This window comes from Zootoca vivipara, chromosome 9, assembly GCF_963506605.1.
Source record: "Zootoca vivipara chromosome 9, rZooViv1.1, whole genome shotgun sequence".
Classification (NCBI taxonomy): Eukaryota; Metazoa; Chordata; class Lepidosauria; order Squamata; family Lacertidae; genus Zootoca; species Zootoca vivipara.
The window spans coordinates 9,323,026-9,329,787 of NC_083284.1; the positions used below are offsets into that span (position 1 = coordinate 9,323,026).

The 6,762-nt window shown below is 48.8% G+C and overlaps 1 protein-coding gene across 1 annotated transcript in view; it reads right to left on the reverse strand.

The window, feature by feature from the left end:
* The window catches only part of NPFFR2 (neuropeptide FF receptor 2), a 40,819-nt gene extending 38,907 nt beyond the window's left edge, over nt 1–1,912 (reverse strand). The window contains exon 1 of the mRNA XM_035103082.2: nt 1,699–1,912. The gene's annotated coding sequence lies outside the window, so the exon portion shown is untranslated. The remainder of the gene's footprint in view (nt 1–1,698) is intronic.
* Between the last annotated feature and the right edge of the window lie 4,850 nt (nt 1,913–6,762).

Consider the following 6,762-nt stretch of genomic DNA (forward strand, 5'->3'; position numbering starts at 1 on the left):
CCAAAGATGCACATAGGTCCTATCAAACACCTGTGGGACTTTCATCCAAGTAAAATGGGGTCGTTGGAGAAAAGTGCTCATCCATACAGAGTATGGAAGTCCACCTCCTGGTCCTCATGCTACTTAAGCAGGAGCCCTTTTTTGTCAGAAGCAGTTTTGTCCCATTGAACACAGCAGGTTAAACCCGGTGAACTAGTATGACAGGCATGTCCATGAAAAAACTCAACAACTTTGACCTGAACCCCAAAAAAGGGGGTAGATCACTGCCAGTTTTTTAACTCTGTGAGTAGATCGCAGTCTCTCGGGAGTTGGCCACCCCTGAACTATGAGGTTTCACCAGCTCATGAATCCTAGCCTTGCAAAGGCTCTCCTTCATCCTCTAGCCCAGCAGTTCCCAACTGGTGGTCCACAGACCCCTAGGGGTCCGCAGCACCATTCACAAAACAAAAACGATCATATAGCTACCAGAATTTTCAACAGAGGGGCCCATGGCTTGGCTTTTGCAAAACATGGCATCTGCTGTAGTTAGCTAATTGGGAACCACTGCCCGAGGCTGTATTGGAAGTGTTCAAAACAGGGCCGTCTTAAGCATATCGGGTGCCGTGGTGCGATGATTGCTCCCGCGCCCCAACCTGTTTCTCACTGTGGCGGGCAGGCGGGCGCAGCACCGCTGCAGCAGGCGCAGCCGTGTGGTGCCCCCCTGGCGGCCCAGCGCCCTGCGCCACCCGGGCTTGCCTTAGAGCCAGCCCTGGTTCAAAACCTCAATCAGCATCTGACACCTTCTTGCCTCCTGTAAGACCTCCCTCCACAGAGTCAGGTTTATTTCCTCTGTGTTCTTTTGAGCACACAAATTTATTGACCGCTGTACAGCCATTGTATCCTCCCTGTACTTCAAAAGGGGATTCCCCGTATGCCCTCAAAACATAGGGGAATGATAATCTCATCAATCTTGATCTGAAAGTTGGTAACTCCTAGAGTACTAGGTGTGGCTTACTGCCGAGTAAACAGAAGGTAAGGCTGTCAAAGCAAGCCAGGGTTTATCTAGTATGTTAGGGGGAAAGGCTGTTATTTTATCTAATTTCATTGTTGTTTTATCATGTTTTGACTATCCCCATTGAGATTTTTTATTTTTTATTTTGTAAGCGCTTAAGAGGTGTAGAGTGTTTGGGATAGTGTGAATGCTTGAAATGAAATAGAACAACCCCATCCTCAGTGCCCGACCTCTCAGCACAGAGTCTCTGGAAATAAAAAAAAACAGCAACAGTAATGCTTTGGTGCATGCACAGAATTCCCTTCCCGCTAGCCACAGCCATTCACAACAGACGTCTGGGATAGCTCAGTCGGTACAGCACAAGCCACAAGCTGGGCAATAGATTCTTGCATTGCAGGGAGTTGGACAACAGGACCCCCGTGGTCCCGTCCAACTCTGCAATTCTATGATGCGGGAGCTGGGACAAGGGGAAACGTTTAGATAAGCGTTATAGGGAATTTTCAGCTCCGGGACCTCTCCGTTTTTAGAACTCAAGAACGGCATGAGAAAATATGGTCTGAGCTGGTTCCTGATCTTCTCCCTCCACCCAGCCCAGAACCCCGAATTCCCAATCCAATAGACCGACAACTCCAAACGGTTTGTTCTCCCAGCACCACCCCGGAAAAGGAGAACCGCTCAACTTACCACCCTTCTTTAGACCCACTCACCGGGTTAAGGCAAAGCTCCCCACGGAAGCGGGACGCCATGTAGGCAGAAGTCCTCCAAGTTCCCCCTCGCGGACGCGCAGTTCCACCAAGATCCGCCGCCCTCCGGCGGTTCATGTTCCACGTGTCCCATGTCCGGACCTCGGAGCCTCTCGTGGCCTCCTTGCCCCTGGCCAAAGGAGCGCGGTTTAGTCGAAGGCGCGTCTCTCTCTGTGCTCCCCGCGGCTCCTCCTGCTGCAAGCGACCAGGAGGCGGCGGCGCGACGGCTGTGCGCTCTGCGTTCTGCCCACTTTCGGTGGCATTTTTTAGCATCCTGTGAGGGGGGCGGGTCTGGGTGGAGTCCGGATCCTCCCCCAGCCGAAGAGGCACGCCAGGAGGAGGAGAGGAGAAGCACTGCCCCCGCCCTCCTATTACCCTGATCATCGGGGAAAGGCGAAGGAGAAGAGAGGCGGAGGCATCTTGATCTGAGCGCCCGGGTCCGCTGCCGCGTCTCCAAATACGCGCCTCGCTTGCATTGCGTCGGAGGGGGATGGAGTGGCGCGCGTTCTTGATCCAAAAGCGAGAGACCCTCGAACCAACTTGAAAAGACTAACCAGCCGCTTGGCTATGAGGAAAGAGAGAAAACGTTTGACACCTGTGTGATCAGTTGTGGATCGCGCAGGATTCGCGCTGCCGAGCGCAACCCAATCCTGTACAGTGTACATGCTTACTCGGACGTAAATCTCACTGGGTTTAATTCAGTTGGATCAAAGGAAGCGTAAGCAGCCTGCCTGCCGGTGTTCCTTCAGTTGCCTAGGCTCTGTCGACTTAGGCTGCAATCCTGTACCCAGTTACCTAGGAGTAAAAAGTGATTTCTTATGAGTAGATATGCATAGCTTTGTTAAAACCCGGCCCTATGCATAGCTAAGCATAATGGGTTAACATCACACAAGATTGGGTTGGTGCATGCAACCCTGCCTGTGTTTACTCAGAAGTAGGCCCTGCAAAATTCAGTAGGATAGGTGGGTTGCTGGTTGTTGAATTCTATACACTGCGAATAAGGGGTGAGCCCTATGGAACTTAGTGGGATTTGCTTCGGAGTAACCATGCATTAGGGACCCAGGTGGCGCTGTGGTTAAACCACTGAGCCTAGGGCTTGCTGATCAGAAGGTCGGCGGTTCGATTCCCTGTGACGGGGTGAGCTCCCGTTGCTTGGTCCCAGCTCCTGCCAACCTAGCAGTTCGAAAGCACCTCAAAGTGCAAGTAGATAAATAGGAACCGCTACAGCGGGAAGGTAAACGGCGTTTCCATGTGTTGCTCTGGTTTGCCAGAAGCGGCTTTGTCATGCTGGCCACATGACCTGGAAGCTATACGCCGGCTCCCTTGGCCAATAATGCGAGATGAGCGCGCAACCCCAGAGTCGGTCACGACTGGACCTAATGGTCAGGGGTCCCTTTACCTTTACCTTTTAACCATGCATAACATCACACTATTACACGCCCATCCTAACCATTTGACTCAGAAGTAAATCCCATGGAAAGGCAGACTCTTTTCAATGTGTGTTTATGGCTGCAGCCTTAAGAAACACAGAGGATTGTGTACTGTATTTTCTGGATCCAAGATTAATCTTGTGTCTCTGCAGACATAGAGACGTTGCTTTACCAGGTGCTGATTTTTCATACAATGGGAACCTTCACTTGTTGAATTCCTACATTTCTCACCAACACCATCAATATATATCAGGGCTGGGCAACCTCTTAACCCTCCGATTTATCCAATGCAGTCATTGACAAGATTTCTAAAGCCTTCTCTGGAAACAGTCAGTTCAGACCTCTGGCAAAAGCAACCGGCCCCTCTGAGCCATAGTTTAAAACCTGAGCCTTATTATTCTTCTCTGGATCATATTTATGTGAGCCAGAGAAGACCCCCTCACCGAAGGTCTGCAAACAAAGGCTGGGCAATCATTTGTTGGGAAGTGCTGTAGCTTTGGCTATCCTGCACTGATCTGGATGTTTGTTTTTGTTGCATTTAGATCCCACCTTTTACTCCAAGGTGTGCAAGGTGGCATACGTGTGTCTTGCCCTCCTCATTTACACCGCACAACAACCCTGTGAGGTAGGTTAGGCTGAGAGGCAGTGACTGGCCCAGGACTACCCAGTGAGCTTCATGTCCAAGTAGGTATTTGAACCAGGGTCTCCTACATCCTAGCCCAGCACGCTAAGCACTACACCACACTGGTTCTCACTAGAAGGTTACACTAGAAGGCCTCCAGCAAGTCATACATTATTTCTTTTCCCCACCACTCGCTCTGCCCAGAGGACCCTTGCGTCTTGCTGCCTACTTCCAAACACCATCCTTCTGTCTCAGTGATACTCCAAGCCCAACCACTTACCTGTCTGGTGCTGCAGTGGCCTGAGAAATGTACTTTTCCCCAAGGAGGCTGCTTTCCGACTCAAGGGTTGCGCGCTCATCTCGCATTATTGGCCGAGGGAGCCGGCGTATAGCTTCCAGGTCATGTGGCCAGCATGACTAAGCCGCTTCTGGCAAACCAGAGCAGCACATGGAAACGCCGTTTACCTTCCCGCTGTAGCGATACCTATTTATCTATTATCTACTTGCATTTTGATGTGCTTTCGAACTGCTAGGTTGGCAGGAACTGGGAGCAAGCAACGGGAGCTCACCCCGTTGCAGGGATTTGAACCGCCGACCTTCTGATCAGCAAGCCCTAGGCTCAGTGGTTTAGCCCACAGCGCCACTTGGGTCCCTTATTCCCACCAGGTAAGTGGGTGGTAAAGAAGAGGAGAGTAGATTTAGAGCAGAGGTAGGCAACCTTAGGCCCGGGGGCCGGATGCAGTCCATTTACCTTCTCAATCCGGCCTGCAGACGGTCCAGGAATCAGTGTGTTTTTACATGAGTAGAATGTGTCCTTTTATTTAAAATGCATCTCTGGGTTATTTGTGGGGCATAGGAATTCGTTCATTTTCCCCCCTTCAAAATATAGTCCAGCCCACCACATGGTCTGACGGCCCCCTGCTGAAAAAGGTTGCTGACCCCTGATTTAGAGGATTGTTGCTGGAGGGGGGGGCAATATGGAGGCTCTCACATGGTGTAAGAGGGAGTCAGAGCCCATTACATCCCTCGTTGAGGGTGTGACAGGGTCCAAAACAATTCATACTGCCTCAGTTTAGCAATCCTTCTAAAACCTTTATCCTGGTTGCTTTCTGTCCCCGATCTGAATTGCTTTTATGTATGTGTCGTTGTTTTAAACTGCTTTTCTTTATATAACTTTGCTGTCATTTAAAATTGTTTTATATGCAGCTGTTTTTAATTATACAAGTCGTTGTGCTGTTCATCGCTTTCAGATACATTGCGGGAAGCGATTCATAAATGCTATGCATAAATAAATATTGTGCAGCCAGAAGGGAAATTGCTTTGCTAAATTCAACTCTGGGAGAGCTCAGCTATTAATGTAAGCAAGTTTGCACCAGAAAAAGAGGACCAAATGGCTTTCATCAGAAAATATGAAGAGCCTACTGGATCAGGCCAATGGCCCATCTAGTCCAGCATTCTGTTCTCAACCAGATTCCCATGGGAAACCTTCAAGAAGGCCCCCAGCACAGAAGCCCTCTCCCTTCCTCTGGTTTCCAGCAACTGGTATTCAGAAGCATTGCTGCCTCTGACTGTGGAGGCAGAGCCTAGCTATCATGGCAAGGTCTTTTAAAGCCACCCTGCTTGGTGGCCTTCACTTTGGGAGCGAGTGCCATAGTTTAACTGTGCACTGTGTGGAGAAGTCCCTTTTTTGCCTGTCCTGATTCTTCCATCATTCGGCCTCATTGGATGTCCACGAGTTCTGGAGTTACGGGAGAGGGAGACAAACTTTTCTCTAACCACTTCCTCCATGCCATGCAGATTTCCTCCCACTTCCGCCATGCTGTCTCTTACTTGCCTTTCCTATAAAGGCTCATTTAAAGGTGATGTTTTGGATTACAATTCCCATCATCCCTGACCACTGGTCCTGTTAGCTAGGGATCATGGGAGTTGTAGGCCAAAACATCTGGAGGGCTGAAGTTTGGGGATGCCTGCCTTAATGCTCCATAACTTGATTGTGGCCTTCTCGGTGGTGGCGCCTGCCCTGTGGAACGCCCTCCCAACAGATGTCAAAGAGGAAAACAACTACCAGACTTTTAGAAGACATCTGAAGGCAGCCCTGTTCAGGGAGGCTTTTAATGTTTAATAGATTATTGTGTTTTATTTTTCTGTTGGAAGCCGCCCAGAGTGGCTGGGGAAACCCAGCCAGATGGGTGGGGTATAAATAATAAATTATTATTATTATTATTATTATTATTATTATTATTATGAATTCCTTCCAGTAGCACCTTCGTATCTGAAGAAGTGTGCATGCGCACGAAAGCTCATACCTATGACAAACTTAGTTGGTCTCTAAGGTGCTACTGGAATGATTTTATCATAATTATTTTTTGTTTCGACTACGTCAGACCAACACGGCTACCTACCTGTAACTTGATTATGAATGCTTGTCTCATTCACATCCTCCCATTCTATAGCCTTCAATGAATTTCCAGTGCTGCCATTTGGGGAGTTTAAAGTTCTCTCTCTCCTCTACCCTGTGCTTTGTGTTTAATCAGCACTTATCCATACCAATGCAATCAATTCCCTGTACTTTGTCTTCTAGCACACTGACAATGATCCTCCCCCCCCCCCCCGGGGCATCCAGGGATTGAGGGACTGCATGTGAACTCAAATTAATCATACAGCAATCTTTGCCTTAAACCAAAATTTACCAGGCGCAGACAGACAGGCAGACAGACAGACAGACAGACAGACAGACAGACAGACAGACAGACAGACAAACACTGCTGTAGGCACACACCAAGTCTCAGAATCAATTGTCTTTGTGCTTAATGAAGTTTTAAAAAGGCGAGTTGAAAAGAGGGCAGTTGAAAAGTTGCCAATCATCTGAGGCATTTGGCTTTGAAAACCAGCAAGGCACCTTATGGAGCAAATCAGCTTGAAATAATAAAAAACGCTACACAAAATATGAAATAAGAAAAAGTCTTAAAACAGCAC